Raw genomic sequence first — 14,938 nt, 5'->3', positions numbered from 1 at the left:
AAAACAGAATCAGTTCTGTGTGTGTGTGTGTGTGTGTGTGTGTGTGTGAGATGGGCAAGACTTCTATACCCTGAGCACCCCTGACCACAGCAGCTGCAACTTCCTCTCCTTTTCTTTTAATTCTCGTCCTAACGTCCAGCCATGCTACCAATACCTGCTGAAACCCCTCTGAATGCAACCGAGTTTTCTGCAAAGCCCACCTCCCAAGAGGGCTGGGGTGGGGAGAAGTGGAGCCCCCAATGCAAGTGTGAGACGGGCTTAAAAGTATTGTGACCCAATACTTCTGATGATACTAATAAAGATACTAATATTAATAAAGATGCTATTTGGGGCTCCCTGGATGGCTCAGCGGTTTGGTGCCTGCCTTTGGCCCAGGGCATGATCCTGGAGTCCTGGGATCAAATCCCATACCGGGCTCCCTGTGTGGAGCCTACGTCTCCCTCTGCCTATGTTTCTGCCCTCCACCCCCCATCTGTGTCTCTCATGAATAAATAAATAAAATCTTAAAAAAAAATAAAGATGCTATTCTTCTCTCCTTTTCTCCCCACCCCCCCCACCACCTGCCTTCTAGAAAATCAACACCTGTGAATATTGTGGGGTGAGGAGGGCGGAGCACCCTCCTAATGCCCGCCTGCCAAACAGAGCCTGGCACTTCTCTGGAAAGACATCCGTGCCATATGACCGGGCCAAGGGGGATGCGTTTCCATCCTCAAACGTTTCCTGTCTTTCTAGTGACTTCCCATCTCTCTCTGATTGACAAGTAGTTTTAGCTGCTGGAGATGGATAAAAACAAAACCAAATCCTGTTGTGATCTTCTTCACAGCTGGGCCCTTTGTGTTCATCTCCGCGTGAGTGGCAGGCAGGACAGTGGGATCTGAGAGGAGAAAGCTGGCGCGACATCACCTCAGAGGAGAGGAGGACAAGGCAGGGTGCCACACGGCCTGTGCCTGGGCCCAGGGCTTGACGTATCCAGCAAGGCCTGGGCAAGGCAGACCTCCAGGAGCGGTTAGGACTGAGGAACCCCAGATAGTTGCTTATTGGCTTCCTTTTCCTTCTCCTATGATCTGAGAGGCTTGGGGGAAGATTCCTTGAGAGGGTGGTCTCAGGCAGGCCACACATCCTTGCACCTCAGTGTCCTCATTTGTTAAGGGAAGGGTTTGCAGGAGGTGGCTCCAAATAGGCGGGACGGGCCCCATCTCAGCAGGCCAAGCTATCAAGCAAGGGCTGCTGCAGGTGGCCATACCAGGGTTCCCAAACTTGAGGGTTCATCAGAATCCCCTGGATGAGACTGCTGGGCCCATTCTCCAGAGCTGCCTTTCAGTGGGACCTGGCTGGGGCCTGAGAATTTACATTTCTAACAAGTCCCCAGCTGCTGCTGCTCTGACTAGCCTGGGAATCAGGGGTTGAGAACTGCTGCTCTAGGCCTCCCGGGGGCGGGGGGGGGCTCCCAGAGATGAAGATGACCTGGGGTAAGCACAGCACCCCTCTCCCTCTGCTCCTGTCCTCTCCCTCCTGGGGTGGGGGAGGTGGGGGTTTGCAGTCTTCAGGATGCCTGCCTTTCCCTCCCACCTGTAGGGGGCAGCTTGGTGCTGTCTCAACCTAGAGGAGGGACCCCCCCCAACCCCCCACCCCCAATAAACTCCAAGTCAACTGCTGGTAAAACATTGCTATTTCCCGAAAATCCTAGACAGGATTTTCTCACAACCACTGGTTGTGAGAACAGGAGTGTCCGGTGCAGCGGGGTGCAGCCCCGCGGGGAGCCGAGGCCTGGGGGCCAACGCGATGGGGGGGGCTGCAGGAGCAACACCAGCCGGCAGGGGGAGCCTCTACATTTGCTCTGTAGGGCCTCAGCCCCTGCAAGGCATCCCCCTCCCCTTCCTTCTGTTCTTATTTGGAAAAAAAAAAAAAATTATAATGCAAATGCCTCAAACGTTTGTTTAAAACAAGATGAGAATAAATAAGCAATACGCGGAGGATTCGCAGGCCTAACGACGGAGTTCCACCTGTAGGGCCAGCAGCCTACCAGATGCAGAGGCAGCTGCTGCTCCTCCCACCGGGGATGCTGGTGGATTGGTCCAGTGTGGAAAAGGAAGGCATTCTGGGGGGCGTGCAAGGGGCAGCAGAGGCTCTGAGCTGGGAAGAAGGGGGTCCCAGCGCAAGAGAGGAAACTAGGCTAATTTGAAAGGACTCGTCTCTCAGGCTAGCAGGTGAGACTTGGGTGGAGACCCAAGGGGGGAGGACCTGAGAAAATCAGAGCAGTCCCATTATCTACCCTCCTGTACTCACTTTTCCATTATGTGTTAATTTCCGTCCAGTGTCCAGATATCTCTATGTGAAAGTGGCACCCCCTGGGGCCCGTGTCAGTAGGAGAAGGGTGTCTGAGGGCGGCTCTAGGCTTGGGCCACTGTTGTGCTGCCAACTCTCTCAGAGTTCCTCTGGTGATCGTAGTGATCATACCATGGGACACAGACAAGCTGTGGATGGAAGACAGAGCAACATCAAGTGAGGCAGCTGGGGATCAACCCCCGACAGACCACTGGAGCGATGCCTGACCCTCATTAACAACATTATCTGTCCCCTATGCTGCGAATGGACACGTCACTTTGTGGCACTTTTCACTAAAGCAGTTCCTTGAGCTTTTTATCTCTGCTTCTCCAAGCTGGGCCTCTTCCGGTATCATCAACCTGCTTTTAGTACTGTCATCATTCACAAAGTCATCTAAACCAGAAACCTTCTAGTTAGATTTTACCCTCCCCCCTCTGCCATCCACATGGAGCCAACAAAGAATCCTGATGATTCGATCTTTCAAATAATCTCTGTCCTCCTCCACCCCCATAGTCACAAATGACGACTCCCGTGGGTGGCTACTAGCCCCTGTCCTGTCCTCTCTGATGCTGTTCTAGACACTGATTCCCCATGATCTAAAAGTCATATTTGATTGTGGGGTTCCCCTGTTTAAAAACCACGGGTAGCTCCCCAGTGCCTGTAGAGGACCCAGGCAGGGTATGAAGAAATGAATGAGTGAAGGAATAGAAAAAAACCAATGGGGAAGAGGAATTGGGAGTGAGTGAGTTTTACTGTACTCCTGTCATGTGATAGGAGACCACCCACTGCAGTCCCGCAAGCCCTACAGTTGAATTCCAATCAACACAGGGAAACAAAAATTGTATTTAAAATCTTTTATGGGCAGCCCGGGTGGCTCAGCGGTCTAGCACCGCCTTCGGCCCAGGTCGTGGTCTTGGAGACCCGGGATCGAGTCCCACGTCGGCTCCCTGCATGGAGCCTGCTTCTCCCTCTGCCTGTGTCTTTGCCTCTCTCTCTCTCTGTGTCTCTCATGAATAAATAAATGAAATTTTAAAAAAATGCTTTAAAATCTTTTATTCCATTATTTCTGCCACCCCAGCCAGGCATGCTTCTCCTTTCCTCCTCTACTCTCCTTATAGATTCAGAAAGCACTTTGTACTGCTTCCCTGGGATTCGCACTAATGAGAAAGAGGGTGCTGCATGGTCAGACCCAGGTGGCATAGCTGACTGTTCTTCAGAGGGCCTCTCTGGACACAGTTGGGTGGGTGCTTCCAACAGAATTTCCCTTCTAGTCCTACCCAGCCTCTAGCTGGAGAAAAGAATACAGTCTCAAAAGTTGAAAAATGTTTCCTCTTTTAACACAGACCGTTGTCCTGTACTCTCCTTAGAAAAAATATCTTTTTCTGAACACTCACACACAAACACACACAGTGTTCCGCTTCTGATAAAAATTGCTGTGACTCTGTTTTTGCCCTTAATATCTGCATTTTGGGGGTGGTTGAGCCTTGCTGCTGTGCTTGACAGGAGCTGACAAGTAACCACTTATGGGTGTCACCGGTGTGGTGACTGGAGTGTCTCGGGGATGAGGCGATGAGACACTGGTTTTGTGTTTATGCACCCGGGCAACCGTCGTGTTTATTCACTGTCTCTTTGGTCAGCTTCCAAACCAGCAGCACCGCACCCGTTAACACTGGGCTCCACACCAGTTACTGATGGGCTGGCCTTTTAGTTGTAAGGAATTGTTACCTTTAACTTGAGCAATTGGTGGTTTCATTTGAGAAGCACTTTTACAAACACACATCAGAGTTTCGCCTGACAAAAATCCTCCATGCCCAATGAGGCGGTGAAACCAAAAGGTGTGGCCATGCACTCATCAGCCTATCTGTTTCCTCTTCTTGAGAGACTCATTGTGCCTATCAGTCCATCCACTTGAATCTATTGAGCTCCCCCTGTGTGTTTGGCATTGATCTAGCCTTCAGGAACCCAAAGATAACCAAGGTATGGTCTACCAGGAGTGGTAAATATGTGAGCAGGGAAGAGTAATGCGGGGTCATAGGGTTAGAAAAGGAGGCAAGAGCAAAGTGCTGTGGGAGTTCAGAGGAAGTGGAGGGCAATTGGGGCAGGTTTGTGGAAGAGCTGACATTTGAGCGGGGTATAAAAGGCAAGGAAGAAGTTTTAAGAACAGCCATGCCAAATGCTGTGCTCGGTGCTCTACTGGCACTGACTGATATGCAATGCTCACAACAGCCCTGCGAGAAAGAAATTGTTATTATGCCCATTTTACAGAGGAAGCAGAGGCTTAGGGAAGGTCAAATCAGTGACCTAAGGTTACATACCTAGTAAATCAAGGAGCTGGGATGTGAGACACTACCAGGTACATAATAAGCAGTCAGTAAAATTAGCTAATAAGGACCATGCCCCTTATATCGTGTTATCATGGCTCCAAAAGCATGCGAAAGAAGCATATGTCTGGGTCTTACCCTGGATCAGTAGAGGTATGAGTCCTTTTGGGTGACGTGAATAAAGCTCTGAGTTAGAACTTGGAGCCTTGCCTACATTATGAAGAAGGCAGACTTGGTCTATGGCTCTCATGGTCACAGAAGTGCTATTTCCTTCTTATGCATTTGCTTCCCTTAGGGTGCTCCTCTTGCTCCTTCTCCACTTTTAAACAATCTGTTTCTTTCTTTCTTTTCTTTTCTTTTTTTTTTTTAAAGATTTTATTTATTTATTCATGAGAGACCCACAGAAAGAGAGGCAGAGACACAGGCAGAGGGAGAAGCAGGCTCCCTGTGGGGAGCCTGATGTGGGACCCAATCCCAGGACCCTGGGATCACACCCTGAGCTGAAGGCAGATGCTCAGTGACTGGGCCACTCAGGCATCCCTAAACAATCTATTAGTAAAAGATCAGTCCTCTTAAGTTTGAATTTTAGAAGTCAAAATATGGGGGAAAACATGGAGATCATTTAGTTTAGCTTCTTGATTTTCCAGATGAAAAAACTGAGGCTGAGCTAACCAAAATTCTTTTTTGCTTCAAGAAACAGCATAATTTCAACTATCTCAAGTGAAAAAGAGAGATACATTAGCTTTCAGGGGTGGAGCTAGCTTCAGGGAATTAAAAAAAAAAAAAAAGTCCCTAGTTTATTTGTCCTCTCTCTTTAACCTCAAATCTTTTGTCTCTCCTTGAAAAGGTCATGGCTTCAATTGTTGTGGCCATAGGAAACTGCAGGCTCTATCATTTCATGCTAGTGATTTTAGATGAAAGAGAGAACTTTTGTCTCCTTGTTTCCAGTGTATATAAATCCCAGGGAAAGACTGATTGGCCAAGCTTGGGTCACATGGATACTTCTTGGGCCAGGCACTGTGGTCAACTGGTTGCGTTATGATGATTGGCCATACCTGGTTGCATTATGACTCATGCAATTCCAACGTGGGGATGGGGTGGAGATGGCAGGTATTATGGAGAGCAGCCCCACCAGAATTATATGTGCCTTTGAAGAGGAGGAGGGTTGCTCTTATTAGAAGGGCAGTGAGGTAACAAGCCTTCTAAGATGGTCCCAGATGATCCCCCCACCTCCTGTATCCAGGCCTTCTATAATTCCCTCCCCTTGAATGTAAGCCTGACCTACTGACTCATTTCTAATGAACAGAATATGGCAAAAGTGATGGGATAGCCCTTCTAACATTGTCCAACCAAAATCTGTGACCCCCACCCCTTCCTTTTCCCTTACTCACTCCGGTGAAGCCAGCTTCCATGTTGTAAGTTGCCCTGTGGAAAGATTCCTGTGGAAAGGAACTAAGGGTTGCCTCTGGCCAAGGGCCAACAAAGGATGAAGCCCTGCCAGCGACCACTGAGTGGATTTGGGAGTGGGATGCTTCCCCACCTGAGACTTGAGTGAGGGCAGCCCAGGCCTACTGGTTGATCGCAGCTGTGAGAGGGTTTGAGCTGAATGATCCAGCTGAGCCACACTCACATTCCCAACCCACAGAAACTGAGAGAGATAAGGAGTGTGCATTGCTTTAGGCTGCTAAGTTCAGGGGTAATTTGTTACACAGCATTAGAAAACCAACACAAGAGGGAATGACATTTGAGCAGATAGGAAAAACAGAGAGATGGCCCCACAGAACATCCTAGGACACAAAATACTGTCATTGTTGTTGTTTCTGAATGTCCTAAACTTTCCTTCTGAGACTTCTCCTTCCAGGTCTGTCTTCCTCCCTGCCTGGATTATCCTTTCTTTCTCCAGGCCTTTTATTTACTGATTTTCCCATTATCCATGTTTTTATAAGAGCCAGCAGGAAAGGGGAAGGGACAGGGAAGAGAAACACGTTAAGAAATGAGCAATAACGATGGCCTACTATATGTCAAAGTGCTTTGCAGGCCACTTCCTGTGATTGATCTAATTTAGTCATGACTATTCACCCAAGCCCAAATTTTTTTTTTTTTTTTTTGGTTAGTTCTATTCTACAGGTAAGAAAATGGAAGCCTGGAGAGTTGATGTGACTTGCTCAGGACCACTTATCAGGGAAGTGACAGTGCTGGGACACAAGCAAAGCGTGTCCACTCCACAAGACCCACTCGTGCCTGCAGATGGGGCCCGGGGCTGAGTCCAATGTGAGGCCTTCACGCAGGGAGGGCTGACTGGCTTGATTGTACAGCTTTCATAGAATCACTCTGTTCTTTTTCGCTCTGTGCCAACAGGTAGATTTCTAGCCAGACCTGCTGCCAGGTGAACAAATCCCCTGGGAAGGAATCCCTTCTTCACTCTCCAAGTCAAATTGTTTCTGTGTTAAATCAAAGACTGAGCAGGCCAGGGAGGACGTGGCGCCACCTGCTCCGACAGCTCTTGTTTATTGAGGACAGCTGCCCCCCTGGCAGGAAGGGTGAACCAGGAGTCTCAGGGCCCAGAGGGGGCGTCCCAGGCCTCCACAGCCGACGCTTCTCCTGCAGCACCCAAGGGGGACAGGAGCCATGGGGCGGACAGGCTGTCTCTGCAGCTGGAGCTCTGAGACCATCAGCAGGGCAGCCCCACGGAGTCCCACCAGCCATGCCAGGGAAGGCGACTGTGGCCACTAGACCACAAGCCTGGCTTCAGAGACAGAGAAAAAGAATTTCCCTGAAATGCTATTCCATGCTGTATGAGTCACCGCTGAACCGCCCAGGGAAGCATTTTTAGAACATCACAGAGGGGACAGGCATAGGTCTAAACCTTTAAAGGACTACATTTTCGAAAGGTCAACTGCTTTTTCCCTGGAGGAGGTGCCTCTAATAGGGACTGCAGAGATGGGGAATTAATCATCGCGATGCTGGGAGAGGAGCTCGGAAGAGGAAAAGAAGTTCCTGGGAAGCAGCCTGGCATCTGATGCACCCCCCACCTCCCCGCCTTGCTGGGGTCTGGGGGTGGGGACCAGTTCCTGGGGCTCTGCTTTGCAGGGCACGGCCTGGCATGGCAGCGTGAGCTCCCCCAGAGCCGAGGTGCCACGGGCTCTTCCCCCCACCCCCCAGGTGTGTTTTCAAAATCCCCTATTAATTGGCCTAATTGTTTCTTCGGGGCAAGGCCGTGCTGTGTCCAGTCTGAAGCCCACGCCTGGTGTGTGCTTGTGACCTAATTTGAAAAACTGGGGGCAGGACCTGTTGAGGCTTGGAGGTTCGGAGGCTGAGCTGACTCCTTCCCATTTCTGGGACAAATCACTCGTTTTCAGTTTCCATCGTCACGATCAGGATTTCTCCCTGCCTTGTCTTCAATCCCCGCTGCCGTGGATTCCGAGCTTTCCCTCCCCGCCCCTTGGGCTGTTCTCCTGGCCCCCCAGCCGGCTCCCCAGGGCCCCTCTGGGGGGGCTCCCACCTGTTGAGGCTGCCCTGGAACCCAGGGGCTGCTTTTTCCTAGTTCCTGCAGCTGGGGCTGGTCTTGCCAGGCTGGCCCTTCTCTGAGGTTTGGTAGTAACGACCCCCTTGGTGTGTGCAAGGCTTGTGCCCAGCTCTGTGTGTGTGTGTTGTTCCCTGAACCCTCACAAGAGGCTTGCTCTTCTTGTCAGCCTGCTTTGTAAATGAGGACATGGTGACCGGAGAGGCCACGTGCCACCCACGGAGCCCCTGGTCTAGCAGTGGCCCCGGGATTTGCGCTGGGCCGGGGGCGGGGGGGCTCCAGAGCCACGCTCTTCCCCAGGCTGCTGTAATTGGCCGGCTCCAGATCTTAGCCCATCTCCTGCAGGGTCCGTTAGCCCCTAGTGATTTGCAGGCTGTATCATGAGATAAGACAGGTGTTCAATAAACTCTGTTCAAGGATCATGTGCCGAGTATTGGTTGGGTGCAAATCGCTACTAACTTGTAAGCCTGGGGTGTAGGTTCTGGGGTGGAGATGAACCCTCCTAATTTTTCATTGAATGATTGGAAAGAGAGTCCCTCTGCTTTAAGAATAGTAGATCTGGGGACTTCTGGGTGGCTCAGTGGTTGAGTGACTGCCTTCGGCTCAGGGCATGATCCTGGGGTCCTGGGATCGAGTCCCGCCTATGTCTCTGCTTCTCTCTCTGTGTCTCTCATGAATGAATAAATAAAATCTTAAAAAAAAATCAGAATAGTAGATCTGAACTGAGGCAAAACTGTCAGGTTTCTGGGTTCCATTGTGTGGCACTTCGTGAACCCTGTTCTGTTCTTTCTTCAACTTCAGAAGCTTCTCCAGCATCTTCTCTCTGTGCTTCTGCACCCAGCACTGCTCTCAGAAATAGGTCATATGGGCATCAGTGCATCTTCAACGGACGTTTTATTGTCTGCGTATCCAGGAGTGCGCTTCGACCTTTATTCACTTGCCTGGCTCTGGAGAGGGCCCAACAGGTCATGCTATCCCCAACCTCACTGAACTGATACTTTGGAAGGTGAAGGCAGGCATGAGTCCCTCTAAAGTATAAAATGAAATGAGAATCCTAAAGGGGAATATGTAAAGTGAGGTAGGACCCCAAATTGATTAATAAAGGGCATTATTTCTTCTCCGGGGGTGATGGAAATATTATAAATCTTTTTTTAAAATTTTTATTTATTTATGATAGTCACACACAGAGAGATAGAGAGAGAGGCAGAGACATAGGCAGAGGGAGAAGCAGGCTCCATGCACCGGGAGCCCAGCGTGGGATTTGATCCTGGGTCTCTAGGATCGCGCCCTGGGCCAAAGGCAGGCGCTAAGCCACTGCACCACCCAGGGATCCCGAAATATTATAAATCTTGATGGGAGTTTTGGTTGCATGGGGAATATATCTTTGAAATCTCACGTGTATTGAAGACCTGACATTTCTCTGTGTATAAACTTTAAATAAAAACTCTTTTGTCTAAGAAATAAACAAGGCATAGTTCTCAAGGAGCACTAGTAGGTAGACACACAGTCATTCCCAAGTGTCCTCTAGGTAAATCATCTAAGAGTCATTCAGTCAACAAATATTTATTGAGCAACTAATATGTCCTGGGCTGTTTGGGGATCCATCTGTGAAGAGACAAAGAGCCCTGCGTTCATGGAGCTTACATCCCAGCAGGCCCCTTGAGGGGGTGAAGGAAGGGGACATTTCAGCAGGAGGGGAACAGATTGCAGGCCACAGAGATGGCCTCAACGATCCACAAAAGGGTGGGAGATTAGTGAAAAAGGCCCAGAAAGCAGAAAGCCAAAGTTCCTTTGATGCTTTGGAGACTACAACAGCTCTTTCAGGTGGGGCCAGAGAGAGAGCCTTCAAACCTTCCAGCCCCAACCGCACCCAGAGTCTCCCCGCAGCTTGGGAGGGCAGCACCCACACCGGCTCCCCACCACTGGCTCCCCAGGGTGAGAGGACAGTGCCCCCGCCACAGGGCCCAGGCTCGCTTCTGGCGTCCTGCAAACAGGGGAACAGGGTGTGGGCTCTGGCCAAAGCTGGCAAAGCAGGAGGTTGGAAACTTCTTTTCTGAGCTCTGGGAGAGGCAGGGAGGTGTCGGTGCTTTTTGAAATCCAACCTGTGTCCTTAGAAACACCGCGGAAGGGCTTGGCAGAGCCTTGGGACTGGGATGGTGCTGCTGTGAATCACGGGAACCCCGGGCTAGAAGAGGCCATCTGGGCACGATGCAGCTTCTTTGCAAGCGCCCAAATCATTATTAAAGAAAAGATCCGGGAAGCCTCGATCATACAGCAGAGCTTAATAACACTGTACGTGATAAAGGACATGGAGCAACGCGTGATCGTTGTCAACTAAAAACGATCGAAGTGAATATAGGCTCTGAATTTACAAAGATAGCACAACTTACGCAATAGCTCATAATCTGCAGTTGGTCTTTTTCTGTAACAGCAATAAGAAGATACTAGAGGAGCAGAGTTGGCGTCGCAGTCTGGGAGACTTGTCATAACATCTCTCATCTCTTCCTAATTTTTGCTCTTCCGATATAATCCATTCTTTGGTTCTTGAGTTGATCATACTCAGATTGTTTACTTCCTGTTCCATTAGTTGAAAATATACATAAACCTTCCAGGTGGGATGGGGACTTCTTTTAGAGGGTGCGTAAGAGAAAGGAATTAAATTCAGGAAGAAATTCCCTTAAGTCTAAAACACACAGAAAACCTCGTCTATGTTACAGCATGACCAAAATGCATCCAAGCTCTTCCCCAGCACATTGGGACTCTTCTCTAGAGGTTGTCTCATCCTCTGGTTTGCCCAGCGTACCGTGCTGACCCACGAGGGGGAAAGAAACAGAAGAAAAGACTCAGTCAACAGAGAGGTCAACACATTCTTGGAATTTGGAAAGCTGATGTGTTTTTGTACAAGTTGTCAACTTTTTCTGTACAAGTCCAGGTAGCAAATAGTTTAGGTTTTGTGGGCTACGAGGTCTGTGTCAAAGCTATTTAACTCTGTCATGATAGTGTGAAAATAGCCATAGACAGTAGGTTAAAAAAAAAAAAAACTAGGCATGGCTGCGTGCCAATAAAACTTTATTTATAAAAACAGCCATGGGTTGGATATGGCCCAGAGGCCATTCATTGTTGGCCACCCTTGTATTCTTGATTAAACAACAGCAGACCAGAGACAGCTACAAACAGAAGTGGGGGAGATGGGGCTTGGAAATGGACTCCAGGGCAGCTGTGTGTTCACCAAACCCCATTTTTGTACAGGCACGTATTAGCTTGTGTTTTTCCAGCCTTCTTCAGTGTTAGGTGGGGCCACGTGACTGAGTTCTGAATAGCCAAATATGGGCAGAAATAAGGCACGCCACTTTCAGGCCTGGCCTTTGTGTTCTCACTTGCTCTTTCTTTATCTGCTGGCTGGTACAGCAGGAGCCCCAGAAGTTGCAGTCACGTGGTTCGAGGAACTTGGGTTCCCTGATAATGGGGTTGAGCAGAGCTTCCCTGCCAACACTGTCAGACTTTGATGCGAGGTAGCCATTAACTTCTTATTTTGCTGACTGGCTGAGAATTGGGGGGTTGCGTGTTACAGCAGACAGGGCTACTTAACCAATGCAGAACCCAAGGATCATGTTACTTGGTGCCACAGACCCCCAGAAAGCCCAGGAATTGCATGCAGCATATACTTTTTTTGTTTTTTAAAGATTTTATGTATTTATTTTGGAGAAAGAGAGAGAGCGAGCACGAGAGGGCACAAGCCAGGTAGAGGGGCAGAGGGTGAGAGAGAGAATCTCAAGCAGACTCCGTGTTGAGTGTGGTGAGTGTAGAATCACCTCAGGGCTGGGTCCCACGACCTTGAGATCATGACTTGAGCCGAAACCACGAGTCGGACGCTTAAGCTACTGAGGCCCCCAGGCACCCCACAACGTACACTTTTGAATGTGGGGTAAGGGCAGGATTGGAATTAGCAGGATTGTTTGAATTTTCCGATTAGACAAACAGACCCTGAGATCTCACCTTAACTCTCTAAAGTCAGCAGACAGACTTCCTAAAGGAGGTTTCAAATCTTTCATATAAAATGAGCCTATTAGATTCTAATAGACGCTCTGTTAGACCCCATTACTTACAAGAAGCAGAGACCATCTAAGTGCGTTTAAGACAAATTGGGGAATTTATGATAAAACCATCGGGGCGTTTCCGCAGATTTGGAGCTAGGCCAGCCTCAGCTCAGGTCAGGGTTCCAGAACTGGAAACCCATCCCGATTGTCAGCAATGCCTCTCAGCAAGCTGCTTGTTCTTCTCTAACCCTGCCTCCTCTGTCACGGATGGCCAAGCTCAGAAACGGAGGTTTTTATCTCTCAGCCTCGACTGACCCTGAGTCCCCCGGTGCCCACTCTATGATCGCAGGAGGGACAGTCTGATGGGCGCTCGCTGCCTGGGACTGGTGTCCACTCCTGGGCCCGTCAGCCGTGGCCACAGGCTTCACGCACTCTGCCGAGGCCCACCCTGGGGTGAGGCTGGCTCCTCAGAGGGTCGGTGTGAACCAATGAACCGAACTCACTCCCCACGCAGGCAGGCAGGGCATTTCCCTGCATTTCCCTCATTTCATACAGGTGGTGACATAGGCAGGGCAGACATCATTGTTCCCATTTTTCCCACAGGCAAGTGTGACACAGAGAGGTTAATATTTCTGAAAGTCACCTCGACTCTCCGCGGGGCTTGAACCACAGCCAACCTTGCTCTTCCTCTGACTGTTCTATTTCTTACCCCAGGTATCCTCCTCTGTTTCCCACACAAATTGGTGATTGTTGATATTTATCAAAAGGATGGCCTTCTCTAAGAACAGGTTTGGTTTTCCCTACTGCCCTTCCAAAGACTTTGCTTGATTTTGCCACGGCAGGCAGGGCTAGGGTGTGAAAGAAGGAGCCAGGAGAACCATGGGTTTTGAGCGCCGTGAGCTGGTGTGAAGACTAGAACACTCTGAAGACTAGAACTCTGATGTCACTCACCTCCTGGACTTCAGCCTGAAAAACAACTAACTGGTATGATTACCACCATTAGAACCAGAGTACTGAATAGTCTGATTTTTTTTTAAGATTTTATTTATTTATTCATGAGAGAGAGCGAGAGCCAGAGACACAGGCAGAGGGAGAAGCAGGCTCCATGCAGGGAGCCCGACATGGGACACGGTCCCAGGACTCCAGGATCATGCCCTGGGCCAAAGGCAAGCATTAAACCACTGAGCCACCCAGGGATCCCTGAACGGTCTGATTAAAAAATTATTTTAAAATTTGTACAAGTAGTTCTGGTGGCAAAGAACCTTGTCTCTCAGTACCAGCCTAGCACTGCCCCTGATACCTAGGTGTCGCTCCATAAATATTTGTTGAAAGACCGAAAGCACTTGTTTCCTGCAGAACAATTGGGAAGCACTGAGCACCATAAGGAAGAAATAAGATTCACACACAATCCCTCCACTACCTCTTGAGATGTGTCCTTCACACATTTTTATAAAAATAGGATTTTACACTACATACTGTTTTATCTTCTTCCTCCCTCCCTTCCTTTCCTTGTTTTTCCTCTCACTCTATAATATTTTGGGACATCATTTGTAGTGACAGTCTAGGATTTCATCCCATGATCCCATTGACTTATTGAGGGTGCTCTCCCTTTTAGGTCATTTCCAGATTTTGCCCTACACTAAACAGGCTGTAATGAATCCCCTGACATCTCAATCTTTAGGTGCATCTTAGGCTGCTTCTTGGAGGTAAGGTCCTGGAAGTGGAATTTGTGGCTCAAATGGCAGGTGCACTTTGGATGCTTTTTGCTAGATGGCCTGCCAACAAGGCTGCTCCAATGTGTGCTTCTACTAGTGCAAAGGTCTGATTTTTAACAAGTATTCTTCTGCTTTATCAAATGCTTTTAGAAGACCTGTTGATTTTTCCTGTCCAGGTGAGACCCCTGACAGACTTGGAAAAATTGGCCAAGGCATTTTAGTGCTTCAGGCGTACCTGGGAAACTGTCAGCACCGGGGGTGGGGTGTCGGGGGCTTGGTGTTGATCTGGAACAGCCTCTTGGCCCATAAGCTGCCTTTACAGTTCAAACAAGAAAAAAGAAAGTTTCAGTGTTCACATACCCTGAAGCTCATAAAGTATGACAGGCAAAGAAACTTCTTTTTACAATGCTTTGCCCACAAACTGAGCCCTTTTGAGAGCAGGGGCCACAGAACAAGGTGGCCACAGGTAGCACAGTGTGAATGGACATGGGCCTGAGTCTTGCTTGGGTCAAAGCCCTAGATGACCAGGTTCATTATCAATGACCTCAGAACCAAAATAATGTACCACACGTGATGATGAAAGCGACATCTTAAAGTGTATTCACATGAGGATAATTTAATCACCATGATGACCAAACCCAAGGCCACAGAAACTGTTCCTAATATATATGAATTGCCCTAGGTCACACAGCTAGTAACTGGCAGTTTTATTGAGAATAAATATTGAGAACTTTATTGAGAATAAGTTTCCTGAACCTTTATGGTTTGGCCTTTTCAGTCCCTGTGATGAATATTCATCTCCCGTCCATGCTGGGTTCCATCATCTTCCACAGAATCGTACTGCCGGGGAGAGGGGAGGCGTGATGGGAGCAGATTCAGATTCTAGAATGAAAACACTAAGCCTAAATATTAAGTGTTTCCTGCCAGGATGACTGGGGCTCCATCAGCCTGGACCTTTGAGTGGGGATGATCCCAGCGCCGTCCACCAACCTGGGGTAGACCTGTAGCAACAAGCAG

Source organism: Vulpes lagopus, chromosome 5 (assembly GCF_018345385.1).
Source record: "Vulpes lagopus strain Blue_001 chromosome 5, ASM1834538v1, whole genome shotgun sequence".
Taxonomy (NCBI): Eukaryota; Metazoa; Chordata; class Mammalia; order Carnivora; family Canidae; genus Vulpes; species Vulpes lagopus.
This window is presented reverse-complemented; position numbering follows the sequence as displayed.